We start from the raw sequence: 17010 nt of genomic DNA on the forward strand, positions 1-17010 counted from the left end.
ATGAGAAGACAGCAAACAGAAGAAAGAACTTCACCTTGATAAGTAACATCTACAAAAATAAAAAGTAAATATTGCAGCTAACATCAAACTTCACATTGAAATTTCTGGAGATCAGGAACAAAACTAAAACATTCTTTTTATCACTCCAATTCGACATGCTATTATTAGCTTACCTAGTTAGATAAGACAAAAAAAGTAATTTAAAAAAGATAGAAAAGAAGAAATGAAATCGTCATTATTCACAGATGACATGAATTATCTACTGAGAAAACTCTAAAGAATCTACTGGAACTAAAGAAAAACAAAAACAAAAACAAAAAACAAAACAACAACAAGAAAAAAAAACGTTGCTCGACTTATTACACTAGTGTGGCAAAATCACAGGCTCCAAGGTCCATACACTAAAGGGAAATGACTTTTAACAGAACTATCTGAAAAATTTAAAAAGTATATAAGATACAACTTGCAATGTCACCAGAATTTAAATTCTTGGTTATAAACACACCATATAGGACATATATGCATATAGGACAGTGGTTCTCAACCGTTCTAATGCTTCAATGCTTTAATACAGTTCCTCAGGCTATGGCGGCCCCCAACCATAAAATTATTTTCTTTGCTACTTCATAACTGTAATTTTGCTATTGTTATGATTTGTAATGTAAATATTTTTGGAGATAAGTATTTGCCAAAGGGGTTGTGACCCACAGGCTGAGAACTACTGCTACAGAAGTCACATGTATAAAATTTTGAAACATAAATGAAAAAAATTAAGGAAACCTAACATGATTGAAGGGTAACTTGTGTCCATTGCTTAGGAACTGATCCATGGCTTCCATATATCGGTGAGTATGCACACTTGCATATTTTGGCTCTCAGAACTTCAAGAATTAGAAGCAGGCCCAGCTCAGTAGCATCATTATAAAAAGGGAAAATATAAGAGCCTCTAGAAAAATAGGAGAGCATCTAGAAAAATAGTAGCTGATTCCAGGAGTGTTCTAGTTAAATTTCCGTTGTTGTGAGAAACAACATGATCCCAAAGCAACCTGGGAGGGAAAGAGTTTATTTCATCTTACAGTTGATGGTCCCTCACAATGGGAAGTCAGGGCAGGAATTCAGGGCAGGAACTGAAGCAGAGGCCATGGAGTATCAGTGCTTACTGGCTTGCCCTTCATGGCTTGCTCAGCTTTGCTTTTTTTATACAAGCCAAGACCACCTGCCCAGGATTGGCACAGCTCACAGTGGGCTGGGCTCACCCGTATCAATCATTAATCAATCAAAAAATGACCCTGACATGAAGAGAGACAATCTGATGGAGGTATTTTCTCAGTTGAGGTTCCCTCTTGCCAGATGACTCTAGCTTGTGTAATGCTGACAAGACCTAGCTAGCACAAAAAGTAAGGAAGAAAATATGCAAAATAAACTTGGGACAACTTATAGTGTTGGTATGTAAGGGATCATTCAAATGTACACATACAGGCAAACTCATATACACAGAGAACACAAGCATGAGCCAAATGGATACTGAAAGAATCAAAACAGTATCCACTGGCCAAGGCTACAATAATCTAAAAAAAAAAGTTAATATTTTTTATAAATCCAAGACAAATATCAGATGATTACTCAAGTTATAAAAAGAAAAAAATCCATGGTCTTTCTGGACCTGGCCAAGCAGGAGGCACCATCATGGATGCTGACATTCCCACAAGGACCAAAAGTTTCTAAGCAAAGAGCCCAAGAACCAGGACATGTACCTACAGCTGCTAGTCAAGCTGTACAGGTTTCTGGCCAGATGAACCGACTCTACCTTCAATCAGGTTGTGCTGAAAAGTTTATTTATGAGTCACACTAACTGGTCACTCTGTCCCTGTCCTGGATGATCAGAAAGATGAAGCTATAAAAACTGACTTTGGATCTTGCTGTTATTAAAAAAAAAAGCTTTGAAAAAAATTCATAAGTCTATAGTGTTATAAATAATGATTAGATAAAGAAAGGAATGATTCGGGGAGAAGGTAAAGCTCTCAGGCAGAAGAATTATAAGTAATTTATGTGGATATCCTGTCTTTGAAAAGGTGGAATTACTCAGCTAAGATTGGAAACTAGGCAGGAGCCACAGTATTAGCCCACTCCATCCTGTGGTTCCTTGATATCACTTTAACAATCCATGTATAGAAAGAAAGCAAGAACATAGGTTCGTCCAAGAATGAGGTTTGACCTGGGGGTACAGTTGAACTAGAAGGGCCTTAGGATGCTGGACCTGCTCCACTGTGTCTGATATGATGCTCTAGGCTAAGCAGGGAAAGTGGACACCAAGCAAAACATTGGGACCTAGATAAAGGAAGGCTGAATTGCTCCCAAAGAAGGGAATGCGAAGGAGGCAGAAACAGAGAGGGTGACTTGGGGGAAGAGCAAATTAACTAGGGGACACTTACATTTTCACTGCAGCGGAGGGTGGGTGGGGGGAGAAGGGGAAGGAGTGGGGGTGGGAGGGGGTGGGGGGGGTGGGGGGGAGTGGTAAGAAGACAGCACAGCTGCATGGTTTTGAGCCTGAGCTTTCCAGAAAGTTTACTGGAGTCTGTAAAGACCATCAGCCACTGGGCTTTCCTCATCCTGGATCTCAAGCGGACTGCCTCTGATGTTTGAGACGACAAATTAAAGGATGGCAAGGAACAACGTGTCTGTTCTTGAGGAGCTGAAAGTGGAGTTGCTCCTTACCTCATTCATTCATTCATTCATTCATTCATTCATTTGTTGAGGTTGGGTCTCACTAAATAGTCCTGACTGGTCTTGAACTTGATATACAAGCTGGCCTAGAACAGATATCCATCTGCCTTTGCTTCACGAGTGCGGGAATTACAGGTGGGCACCACCGCATCTGCCGAGGTTGCCCGAAGTTATCTCACTATGAGAAGCTGTTTTGTTGTCGTCTCTTTGTGTTGTTTTGTTTTTTTTCTCAAATACACCAGCAACACTGAGCACTGCTTGTGGGTCTGAGGCTTCATGTTACGAGGATCCTCTTCAAGTGGCTGTTCCTTGAAGTGGGGAAGGCAGGCCATCTCATCGCCTTGCAAAACTTGCCATGCCCAGCTAAATACAGTTCAGTCGACATATTCAAAAGCATTCTGCGTGTTCTAAAATAGCAGCCATCCCTTTGCTGCCTCATGGTCTGGATTTCATCAATGGGAACCTCACTTCAGGTGGGTTAGTAGAAGGACGGAAAGGCAGATGAGAAGTATTCACTCGCTCTGTGGCTTATTCATAATCCATCTCTTAGATTTTCCTCATCCTCCCTCTTTAGTTTCTGAACTTGAATGCGACTGAAAGTCAGCTTTTCTGCTTCTCTTTTTTTTTTCTTTTCCGTGTGTGTGTATGTGTGTGTGTGTGTGGGTGTGGGTGTGTGTTTGTATATGTGTGTGTGTATATGTGTGTGTACATGTGTGTGTGCATGTGTGTGTGTGCATGTGCACATTCTTGGCCTGTTCAATTCCATGCCTGTTTTTACTTCCCTCTCCTGAAATGCTCTCACGACTGTGTGAACACATCTAACTTGATCTTTAATAGGTTCTTGAAGTCACCTCTCCGGTGACAGTTCTTCTGAAAATGCATGTCTCCTTCTCCTCACTCTTATTTATGGACAGAACATTTTTCATTTAAATTTTTTAGTTTTGGAGGATTTTATACATGAGTATTGTTGGGAAGGCAGAAGTTTTCAATTGTTTATTTGCAGCAGTATCTATATCCTGTGTTAGGTAATCAATAATATTTGTTGAATTAATGAATGAAGCCTTTGTACTTCTATCACACAACAGCTCAGAGTCTACATTCCTTTTTTTTTTTTTTCCTTTCCCTCAACCCCCAATTCTGGGGACTAAATTCAAGACCTTCAGTATACTGGCCAACTGCTGTTTCAATGATCTGCTTTACCAACCTTCGGCTTCTTGAAACACATTTTCCTTGTGTTTCGAAGGCCGGCTTTGCACTCACAGTCTCCTGTCTCTGGCTCCTACTTGCTGGACTGACAAGCAGGAACCACTATTCCGGCTGTGAAGGTTTTTTGTTGCTGCTGCTGTTGCTGTTACTTGGGGTGTATACGGCATATGTGCAGGTGTTTGTGCACACATACACATGTGTTTTTGTGGGTGTATTGCTTAGGCACATTCATGCACATGCAAGAGAAGGACCTCTGTCACTGTCCAGCTTCTTTTTTTAAGCAAGCATCTCTCACTGAAGGTGAAGCTTGCCATTAGCTAGGCATGCTGGCCAGTGAGCTCGGAAATCCTCTAACCTCTGCCCTCCACTGCTGCAGTTACAGGCACGTGTGGCCAGGCCCAGGTTTTTCTGTGACTGATGGGGACTTTCTTGCGTCCACACTTCTTGCTTTCATGGCAGTCATTCCTACCCACTGAGCCATCTCCTTGGCACTGGAGATTTTTAACAAATCAACATTAAATTGTGATTTCCACAAATATAAAACTCAATTTTTGTTATTTCTACTTTGCTCTGTTTTACTATGATGGTAAATGTTTACTAACTAACTAACTAACTAACTATATATATATAAAATTTATTTTCATTATTTTTAATTATGTGTATGTGTGTGTCTGTATGGAGGTATATGTGAGTGCTAGTACCCACACAGACCATCAGAGAGTGGTAAATCTCCTGGAGCTGGAGTTAGAAGCAGTTGTAAGTCACAGATGTGGGTGCTTTGGAACCAAGCTTTGGACTACTGGAAGAGCACTATGTACCTCTAGCTCCCCAGACTGTGTCTCCAACCCCTACCAAGAATATACAGAACAAAAGGATTAAGTATTTAAAATATCTGTCCATTTCTTCAAGAGCATCAGAAGATCAATTTGCTGCATATTATTCTAGAAAGTTCTGGTGTCATTTAGAGGCTTAGTATCTGTCAGCTATACATTTGGAAGAACTATTACAAATGATACAGAACTAGTGACTATTATTAGGTGAGGATTAGGTAGATTTGAGTCTTCATCAATTTGAGGTGTATGCATTTAAAGACTTAAAATCAAGGAACACTTCTCCATTGCTGGTGGAAGTACAGACTAGTACAGCCACTATGGAAATCAATATGGCAGTTACTCAGAAAAGTGGGACTTGATCTACCTCAAGACTCATTATACCACTCGTGGGCATATACCAAAGGGATGCTCCATCCTAACACAAGGACACTTGCTCAACAATGTTCATTGCAGCTTTATTCATAATAGCCAGAAACTGGAAACAACCTAGGTGTCCCTCAACCAAAGAATGGATAAAGACAATGTGGTACATTTACACAATGGAGTATTACTCGGCTGTTAAAAGCAATGACATCATGAAATATGCAGGCAAATGGATGGAACTAGAAAGAATCATCCTGAGTGAGGTAACCCAGACTGAGAAAGACAAGCATAGTATCCACTCACTTAGAAGTGGACATTAGCTGTTAAGTAAAGGATAATCATGATATAACTCACAGACCCAGAGAGGCTAAATAACAAGGAAGGCTTAAGGGGAGGAGGCACATGGATCTCCCTGGGAAGGGGAAATAGAATAGATTTTGTGGATGGACTGGGGGCAGGCGGGAATGGGAAAAGGAGGGATCAGGTGGGGGTGAGAGGAAGGAAGGGAGAGAGTACTGGGAGAAATGATTGGAACTGGGGGTCACTTGGGGGGCAATGTAGAAACCTAGTGTAGTAGAAACTCCCCAGAATCTACAAGAGTGACCCTAGTTAAGTCTCTTAGTAATGGGGGATATGGAGCCCAAACATGTCATCTTCTATAACCAGGCAAGGCTCCTAACAGTGGGACTGAGACATCAACCCAGCCACAAAACCTTCCACCTACAATCTGTCCCGCCTGCAAGATGTGCTGGGACAATGGCGGCACAGAGTGGCCGGCCTATGACTGGTCCAACTTGAGGCCCATGACATGAGAGGGAGCCCATGCCTACACTGCCTGGATGGCCAGGAACTAGAGGCTGGATAGCCCAGAGACCCAGGATAGAACCAGACACAACTGGCAAAAAAAAAAAAAAGAAAAGAAAAGAAAAGAAAAGTCAATGAAATGATTCCTAATGATATTCTGTTTTGCTCAAAGACCAGTACCTAGCTGGTTGTCATCAGAGGAGCATCATCCAGCAACTGATGGGAGCAAATGCAGAGACCCACAGGCAAACATTAGGCAGAGCTCTAGGAACTCCTAGAAGAAGAAGAGGAAGGATTATAGGAGCCCGAGGGGTCAAGGACAGCATGAGAACATGCCCCACAGTATCAACTAAGCAGGGCTCATAAGAGCTCACAGAAACTGAATTGGCAATCACAGAGCCCCTATGGGTCTGAGCTAGGCCCCCTGCATATGCCTTATGGTTGTGTGGCTTGATATTCTTGTGGGACTCCTAACATTGGGAGTGGGGGAGTCTCTCTGACTATTAGTTGTAGTATTAAGGCAACTCCACATAGTTAAAAGGGAGGTTTATTTTGTGGGGTAACTTACAAGTAAAGGGATAGGTTACAGGGTCCGGGAAAGGTGTAATGCAGTCCAGCAGTGTTCTCTGGAGAACTCTGCTCAATCTGCCTCCAGCATCCAGGATCCAGGAACCAAGAGAGCTGGCACAAGATCTTGGGTCTTAAGGGCTCTTGTCTCTGCCCTGCCTTGTAGGTGTGACAGTTACCAAAGCCTCAATGGGGGTAGTACTTCCAGGTCAAAGCTGGAACAGCTACACACTACATCTGACTCTTTTGTCTTTTCCTCCTAACTAGTTGGCTCACCCAGCCTTGATATGAGAGTTTGTGCCTAGTCTCATTGTATCTTGTTGGGCCAAGTTCAGTGGATATCTCTGGGAGGCTTGCTCTTTCTTCTTTTGAAAGGAAACAGAGGAGGAGTTGATCTGGGGGAGAGAGGAGGTGAGGGAGGGACTAGGAGGTTTGGAGGGATGGGAAAATCTTGTCAGGATATCAAAGAAGAAATGAAAAGAAAGAAAGACTTGAGATCATTTCTAGTCATAATGAAGACTAGTTAAGGATCATAGTTCAAAGGGAAGTGAATATAACCTAATCCAAAGTAGCAGAATTTCGGATTGTTCATTGATTCAGATTGTGCCACATCTACCATTTTAGTTATCTATAGATGGGGAATAGTGAGAGGTTAAAAGAGAACCTGTGGTCTGGGGGAGTAGCACAATCAGTAAAGTACTTGCCATGCAAGTGTGAGGACCCATTGGCCAGAACCCACATGAAAAGATTTGGTGTGGTGAAGGGAGCTTGTGATGCAGCAGTGAAGAGATAGACAGGAGAACCGCTGGGTTTGCCAGTCAACCCATGTAGCCGAATTGGTGAGACCATGTCTCAAATAATACGGTAGAGAGCATTTAAAGAAGACATGCAGCATTGGCCTCTGGGCTCTACACATACATAAATACATGTGCATGTCCACTCGAATGCATGTATGTGCACACCTCACAAACACACACACACACACACACACACACACACACACACACACACACACACGAGTACCTGCCAGGGGCCAAAGAGATGGCTTAGCAGTTAGGAGCACTAACTGCTCTTCCAGAAGACCCAGGTTCAGTTCTCAACACCCACATCACAGCTTATAATGTTTGTCACTCAGTTCCAAGGGTATCAGATGCCTTCTTCTGGCCTCCATGCGCACCAGGCATGGAAATGATGCACAAACATTCATACAGGCAATACACTCACATGCATAAAACAAAATAAAAAAATTAAAATTAAAAAAGAAGTGGGCCAGGTAGCCACAAGCAATCCAAAACTATCCTTCTAATTCACATTTCTGTCCTGAGCCTATGTAAGACCATTTTAATAGACGTGATATTGGCATTAATCAGATAGATTAACATTAAGCAAACAACATATTACTTTTTAAATTATTTCTTTTATTTTTGAGATTATAAACATCATTTCACCCTTCCTTTTTCTCCCTTCAAGCACTCCCATATACTCATTCTTTCTCTCTTTCAAATTCATGGATTCTTTTTTCTTTGTTGTTACGTGTGTGTGTGTGTGTGTGTGTATATATATATATATACAAAATATTACTCTTGGCTATACTTCACCAGGAGTTCTATATTTGGGTCTTGCCTTTTGTGAAATGGCACTATGGCACTCCATTATGATGATGTAGTGTTACTTCCTCTGCTGTGGACTTGAGGCTAAACATCACCAGATGACCAGTTTCTAATGTTACCCATGGCAGACAACCATTGAAAAGGAATTGAGAAGTTTGGGGGAAGAGTAGACCATGAGAGGCTGGTTTAGTGAAGACACACAGAAGTTAGAGATACCAAGAGCAATCAAGAAACTAGCAAACCCTAGAGTTCTGCAAATATCTAAAAAGCAAAAAATTCACAGGATTTGAAGCTTGCAGAAAACCATGTAAAGGTCAATAGATTAAGAGAAACAGCTGAGCTAGGTGCCTTTAGCCCCAGAATTCAGGAGATAGAGGCAGGAAGGTCTGGTCTACAGATCGAGTTCTAGGACAGCCAGGGATACAGAGAAACCCTGGAGAGAGGGAGAGGGAGAGGGAGAGGGAGAGGGAGAGAGAGAGAGAGAGAGAGAGAGAGAGAGAGAGAGAGAGAGAGAGAGAGAGAGAGAAACAAGCAAACCGAAGCAACAATCACAAGAAAAAAATAAGAAAATAAAGCAAAAGAAAAAAATCCCAACTCTTGATAGAGGTGAACAGACTGCTCTTATCTGACTTCTTGTTAGCCTATGAAAGCATCTCGTTTAAACACAACTACATGGATGGCTGTGGCTATCACAGCTAGCTGGAGAGGGTGGTCAGAAATAAATGCCCCACTCTCTGGCAGAGGCAGTTCCTCATATATCTGAGGTCAAAATGAGCAGAAGCAAAAATGGCAAAGGACAGACAACATACAGAGGAAAGGAATATGTAAATGAGTGTGGAAAAATCACTCAAGTTCATTCCCAATCAGAGAAAAAGTACATCAAACATATTGGTTCCGATCTTTATGAGGATGATGCTTCATGTAAGGAAGGATGCAGATGTGCATACTGTCTAGGGCTTTAGTCAAAGTACACATGGAAATCTTTTTGAAAAGTTGTGAGTGTGTGTGTGTGTGTGTGTGTGTGTGTGTGTGTGTGTGTACACCACATAAAGCACAGTTCAGTCATTCATTCCATGGGGTTTATTGGCTTCTCAGTGGTGTTAGAATAGACATTGTCCTTACCATCAGACATTTAAAGGGTTGCAGGAATGAGAGGAGCAATTACAATCTCACTGAATCTACTTCACTTTAGGAAAGTATGTGCTATGAAGTGAAATCATAGGTACTATGAAATCATTACAGTGCTAATAAGCCAAAACATTTCATTCATGAGGTATTGAGGAGAGAGAGGGGCTTTGTATGGATTATGTGTGTCTTTATGGTCAAGCGGCCAAGGGGGTTCCACAATGAGGATGGTGAAGAAAGAGAAATATTTTTCCATCTTGAACCTGGGGTGAAACATCTAAAGTGATGATAAACAAAACTGGGGGAAGTGGACTTCACTATGACAGTAAGAAGGTCAGAGGCACCAACTCCTGAGAAATCCAGCAATTTAACTGGTAAAAACTTGAATACATAATTTTAACATGGCTGCAACTTATAGTTAATTGTATGTATAAATGCATACTAAAATCATGTATATCCTCTTGAAAGTTCCTAGAAGTTGTCCTTAAAGATTTGTGAAGGAAAATTTACCCCAGAATGCTATCCAGCTCCTGCTCACAACAGTGAGATCTGCAGCATTAGAGCCATGACTAGCACCCTAGCTGCAGTTCCTGCTCACAACAGTGAGATCTGCAGCATTAAAGCCATGACTAGCACCCTAGCTGCAGTTCCTGCTCACAACAGTGAGATCTGCAGTATTAAAGCCATGACTAGCACCCTAGCTACAGTTCCTGCTCACGCAATGAGAATCTACAGCATTAGAGCCATGACTAACACCCTAGCTGCAGTTCCTGCTCACACAATGAGAATCTGTAAGATAGTAGGTGTTGTGGAAAAAATATGTTTCTTGCCCTTACAGTGTAAAGATTTGTTTCATAATTTGCAGGAGGAAAAAAACAGTTATCTGTAGAAAAACAGTGACAAAAAAAAATACAAAACCCAAAGCTGAGGGGCTGGAGAGATGGCTCAGAGGTTAAGAGCACTGGCTGTTCTTCCAGAGGTCCTGAGTTCAATTCTCAGCAACCACATGGTGGTTCACAACCATCTGTAATGAGATCTGGCGCCCTCTTCTGACCTGCAAGCATGTAGGCAGAATACTATATACATAATAAATAAATAAATCTTAAAAAAACAACAAAAAAAAAAAAACCCCAAAGCTGGGCATGGTGGCTCATTCCTGTAATCCTATCACTTGGGAAGCTAAGGCAGAAGGGTTTCCACTAGTTCAAAGCTAGCTTGATCTACATAGTGAGTCCCAGACCAGTCTGGGCTGCAGTGTAAGACTGTTTCAAACAGTCACCTTTCTGCCCTACTCAGCTGTATATTAACAGGCTTACTATAGAAATGCTCAATATTGTGAATATGTCCTTTCTCGTGAAATTGGTCTATAGATTTGTTCCAAGCCCCATCATAATTCTAGAGGGATTTTGAGTATGAGTTAAAAGGCTAAATGAGTATGGAAATCTAAGGGTGCTAGAATGTTCATAGTGATTTACAAAAAGGAAGAAGCAAAGCTTTACTGTAATGCTACCGTAATAATCAGAACAGTTCACCGTTAGAATGAAGGGAGGCAAACCTATTAACAGAGCAGCACACAGAGCCTAAAACACTGTACAGGCTGTTTCTTTGGGGCCACTCACCAGCTCCCAAATTATGACATGGACACTTTTTACAGGTTATGAATGCTCGGCCTAGCTTAGGCTCGTTTCTGGCCTAAGCTAATTTTTAACTTAAATTAACCTGTTTTGCTTCACCTACCTTTTGCCTCGGGGCTTTTTACCTTTCTTTCCTTCTGTATATCTTACTTTTACTGCTTCTCGTGTCTGTCTGGCTGACAGCCGCCTGGCTTCTGGCCCCAGGCATGTCCCTCTCTTTCTCCCTCATTCTCTCCTCCTCCTTCTTTTCTCATTCCTAGATTTCTCTTCTTATTTATTCTCTCTGCCCACCAGCCTCACCTATCCTTCTTCTGCCTAGCTATTGGCCACTCAACTTTTTATTGGACCAATCAGGAGCCTTAGGCAGGCAAGGTGAAACAAATGCAACACATCTTCATATAATTAAACAAATGCAGCATAAAAAGTAACACACCTTTACACAGTTAAAATAATATTCTGCAGCATAAACAAATGTAACTCATCTTTGACTAGTTAAAATAATATTTTACAACAGAACACACCCACAATTATATGGTTACTTGATTCTCAACAAAAGTACCAAAACAATCTGCTGAAGACAAAGAAGATTTTCAACATATGGTGAGGAAAAACCAGATAGGCATATGGAAAAAAATTAGCCACAGCCTCTACATTGTATCATACTCCAGAATTAATCAAGACAAATTATAGGCCTAAATGTGAAGTCAGGGCATATTACATTTGAAGCAGTATGAACAAAGTCCTTGGGAGAATAAACAGGCAAAGATTAATAAACATCATCAGCATCAAGAGCTGCTTATCGAGTTGCAGCAAGAAGAAAATTAATTGGTGAACTATAGACCGAAGACAATATCAAAAATAAAACAGCACATTTCTAACAAGACACTGGATGGATATATATATATATATATATATATATATATATATATATATATCCAGTCTCTCTCTATATATATATCTATATCTATATAGATATAGATATAGATATATAGTTTCTTAGGTAAGAATATATATATATGTTCTTTCTTGAGTAATAATATATATGTTGTATATATGTTTTTCCTGAGTAATTATATATGTGTGTATACATACATATAATGTATAAATGATGGATGGCTAGTCTTATAGCTCAATATAAAGATGAACAGTCTAGTCAAAATAGGTTAAATATTTGAACAAACACTTCATTAAAAATAATACATAATTGGGCAGTAGTCACAAGAAAAATTGCCTAACATTGCTAGTCATCAAGTTCAAAATAACTAGAAACACAAATCCTAACCAAATACAAAGCAACTAGAATGTGAGTGTGTGTGAGTGTGTGAGTGTGAGTGTGTGTGTGTGTGTGTGTGTGTGTGTGTGTGTGTGTGTGTGTGTAGGAAAAGTCTCCCTATATATCTCAGGCTGGCCTTGAGTTGAAACCCTCCTATCTCAGTCTTTTGAGAGCAAGGATTACAGGCATGCCTAGCTACAGGGCTTGATTATCTTTTTAGTGGATGGTAAAGTATTCTAGCCATGTTGTAATACTTTCTCATGAAATTAATTATTTATCTTTCTTATGCCCTGGTAATTCCAATTCTAGGTGGAACAAAAATTTGTATGCAAAAAAGACTTGTGAAAAATTCTTACATTAACTTCAATCAAAATAGTCGAAACTGTTGGGGAAAACCCAGATGTCTACTGATTGAAGAATGCAAAAACTAACTGCAAGCCAGGTGGTGGTGGCACAGGCCTTTAATCCCAGCACTCAGGAGGCAGAGGCAGGTGGATCTCTGTGAGTTTGAAAACAAAACAAAATCAAAACAAAGAAACAGAAACCTAACTAACTGCAAGATATTTACACAATGCAATACTATTTTGTGCAATCAAATACTTTTTGAGCAATCAAAAAGTGATTATAGGTACATGCAATAAGGCGGGTAAATCTCAAAAAATGCATGCTGACAAAAGGGGGTTGGTTTTATATAACAGAGTAAATGTTATATGCAACATTTCTGTTGCAAGCAAAGTTTAGTCTGCATTAGATAAACAGAACCATTGCTGTTTCTTGAGTAATAGTATGATTTAATTTAGAAGGTAAACGAGGAACTTTTTGCAGTAAGTGCAATGTTCTATTTTTTTTTCCTGTTTTTCAAGACAGAGTTTTTTTTGTGTAGCCCTGGCTGTCCTGAAACTATCTCTGTAGACCAGGCTGGTCTCGAATGTTCTATAGCTGTCAACATTGCACACCTAGCTTCATCTGGAAAGTGGGAACCCGGATTGAGAAAAATGCCTCCATCAGATTGGCCTGTCAAGAAGCCTGTGGGGCATTTTCTTCATTAATAATTGATGTGGGAGGGCCCAGCTTACTCTGAGCAGTGACACCCCTGGGTTGTATAAGTTATTAGGCTAAGCCAGTCATGAGGATCAAACCAGTAAGTAGTATTCCCCCATGGTCTCTGCTTCAGTTCCTGCCTCCAGGTTTCTGCCTTAAGTTCCTATTCAGACTTTTCTTAGTGATGGAATGGGACTTGGGAATTGTAAAATGAAATAAACCCTCTACTCCCTCAAGATGCTTTTGGTCATGGCATTTATCATGGCAATCGAAAACAAATAAAGACAATGGGAATTTGGGCATTACCACTTAAAATTTTTTTTGTTTAATTTACAAATTTTACTTCAAAAGGCTTTAAACACAGAGTGAATCCTAGCTAATGCTACACAAGGTGTAGTACTTAACAGGAAGAATATTAATGTCTCAAATTCACTTTGCAATGAGTTGTGGAATAAGATGGACTAGTAGCTCACTGGATTGATGGCTATGTATTCTGCCATGTAGAATTAAATGATAGTAATAGTTGAGTGTAGGTGATGAATATGTCTATTTACCATAAAATACCTTCAAATATGTTGAATGTTTTGTAATAAAATGTTGGGGAGGAAAGAAGAAAGTTTGGTGCACTGTTCTGAGTTTCTTTTGATGAGTAATTAAACTTTTCTCCAAGAATCTCATTTCACAGTTGGAGGGACTCCAGCAGATGTCCACTCTCAAACTGGCTAGCAAAAGCCAATTACTAAACTTCTAGGAATTCTATGAGCCAGTTGGTGTCACATTGGTAGTTTCAATTGGCCACAGTGGGATTATTTACACCAGGGTATTGCTAAATGCTGCCCATCAGGGCTCCTTGGTTTTTGTTTTTTTGAGAGTCTGTTGTTAAACATCTATCAACACACACACACCATTGCCCACTCTCTACCGCCTTCTGGCAAGGAAAATGAAACACAATAACACAAACTAAGCAAAACACATCTAAGTTAAAGTGGAATATGGACACCTTGTCCACATCAAGCCTTTTTAAGCATAGAAGAAAAAGACAATGACTAAGGATTGGCAAGAAACCTTGTCGCACACATTATTTTGAATGTAAGTTGTAGGTATTGGCTAAGGAACTTAATACTTATGACCAATTATAATCATATATTTATGAATATCATGAAGCATGGAGCAAAAGGCTTTGATGAGTCATTTTAAAATGTTTAGTTTAACATTTGCAATTACTTGTATTTGTGAAAGTATAATTGGCAATAACAATTAACTTTTACATTCATTTAATGGTCTGATTTTTCAAGCTGTTTGTAAAGTTAAGTGGTAATACATTTCACCTCCCTGCATGTTGCATTTGCAATAAAGACAAAGACAGGAACTGTCCTTAAGTCGTGGACAATAATTCATTGAAATGGGTTAGAGGAGAGAAAACACCGTTTCTTCACTAGCAGTAAACTCCAGTTTCTTTAACTGTGATGAGGTCAGTCCTTGAGTCTGAGCCTTCCTGTCTCCTATGACTGATCTCAGTACTCAGAAGCATAAGGAAGAAATGATCAGTAAGTCCTTGCAGTATGATAAAATCACCTGGGAAGCTTCATAATAAAGGAGAAACACTTTTGTCTTCAAGCAATTATGAACAAACTTGATACAGAAATACTCTACTACAAATTAGAGAAATTGGAAAAAAATAGGTTTCTTATCCATTTGGAGCTGAGCACTTACAGCACTATGAATCTACAGGACCAAGATAGGGAAGAGAAAAGAAACCAGAAAGGCTAAACACAGAAGGAGTCTCTATCCTTTCCTTGCCCCAGACATTTGAACTATGGGAAGTTGTTCCTGGTCTTATGTCATATCTGACACAGGCATGACAGCAGAACCCTTCCTTGGGAGAATACAGCTTTCATAGCCATTTTTTTTTTTTTTTTTTGCTCATGCTGGTTTGAAGTTACAAAGGTTATTTCAAAGCCCCAAGTAGTCAAATGTTTTAGATGTGAGGTTTCATAGATCGGTTGGCCATACAGTTCTCTAAAATGCTTAGGAAACTTCTGGAATGTTTGAAGATCCCCAGTGCGTTTAGCCATAGCCCAATTTTTTTCTATATACAAGCTTTGTACTTGATTAAATGATTGAACCTGTGTCCCACTGTGCCTTTCTCTTGAGTCAATGATGAATAACCCAAATATTGATGTCTATAAGCTTATTCTTTAGGGCTTATGTGTCCTTGCCACACTGGTGCTAACCCAAAGGATTTCTGAATTCTTCTTAGCTTGTATAAACTCTTAGAATACATTCTCAAAGTAAGAAATAAAAGCCAGCATCTATTATCCTCTGAGTCTATAAGCAAATGGGTTACCTGTCATCTAATATACTATAGGAGCAGTTCTACTGAATGTTTTTCCAATGGCAAAAGAAAATGTTTCTAACTCTATGGCCATGATGTTGGATTGTTACCATCCATTATCTAAATCATTTGCATACATTTCACAGTTATGTCATAGCAATATCTAACTCCTATGTTAGTTTCAATTTCTTTATTAGTTGAAGCAGATAAATTTGATTAATAAATATTACCCTCAAATCTGTAATAACTCCAATGTAATAAGCTCATTTGAAATATAACATAAACAAAGCAAAATTCCCAATAAAGTTTCCTGATAAGTCAGTAGCTTAAACCCACATGGTGAATGAAGGAGCTCTCTCTGCATGAGAGGTCCCACTGTCATCATTTGCTCCAACAAGCACATGATTGTTTGATGAAATAATTGGTTATCAAAACTCCTGAGTAAGAATCCAACACTGAGTTTCACTTTACTTTTGTTGTTGTTGTTGTTCTATTTCTGAACACAGCACCTACACATCTCATTGAACACAGAGAAGTTGAGCTGGTGCCTAACTAGAGCCTTCATCCCTACTGAAGAGTTTTCACAGCACTGGAAGGTGCTTTGAATGCTGCAAGAGGGAAAGGGAAATACCAACCCAGCCATAAACCCTTCAGTCTATAACGGTGTCCTGTCTACGGGATACACTTGGGCAACAGTGGCACAACAGTTGTGAGAATAACCAACTACTACGTGCTTAGATTTAAAGTCAACTTCATAAGACAGAACCCATGTCTGACACTGCTTGAGTGGCCAAGAACCTGGGACGAGGGAGGCCAGGAACCCAGGGGGAAAGCAAATACTACTGTTCCACTAAAGAAATGTAGTAATATAATGACTCCTAATGGTATTCTGCTATACTCATAGATCGGTATCGTCCTCAGCCATCATCAGAGATGCTTCCTTATGCAATAGACAGGCACAAATACAGAGACTCAAAATTGGCAATGTGCAGAGAGTGAGGGACCTTGGAACATTCATTTCTAAATGGGATGTTTCCATTGAATCCCTTGCCTCGGGGTCCAGTGAACTTTGAGAATTAGGGAAATGAAAGATTCTAAGAGCCAGAGGAGATGGAGGACACTACTGTGGAGTAATCCTCTTATACACTATAAAGATTTGTCACTCGAATTGGTTTAATAAAATGCTGATTGGCCAAGTAGCCGGGCAGGAAGTATAGGTGGGGCGACCAAACTAAGGATACTGGGATGAAAAAGGGCAGATTCAGGAGTCACCAGCCAGATGCAGAGGGAGCAGGAGATGAATGTGCCATGCTAATAAAGGCACCGCCACATGGCAAAGCACAAACAGAGATATGGGTCAATTTAAATGTAAGAGTTAGCTAATAACAAGCTATTGGCTGAACATTTTATAATTAATATAATTTGTTTATTTGGGACCTTTTGGTCGGGACAGATAAGCTCTGCCTCTGTTTACAGGACACCAAGGAAACAATGC

The sequence above is a fragment of the Peromyscus eremicus genome, chromosome 3 (genome assembly GCF_949786415.1).
Source record: "Peromyscus eremicus chromosome 3, PerEre_H2_v1, whole genome shotgun sequence".
NCBI classification, from domain to species: Eukaryota; Metazoa; Chordata; class Mammalia; order Rodentia; family Cricetidae; genus Peromyscus; species Peromyscus eremicus.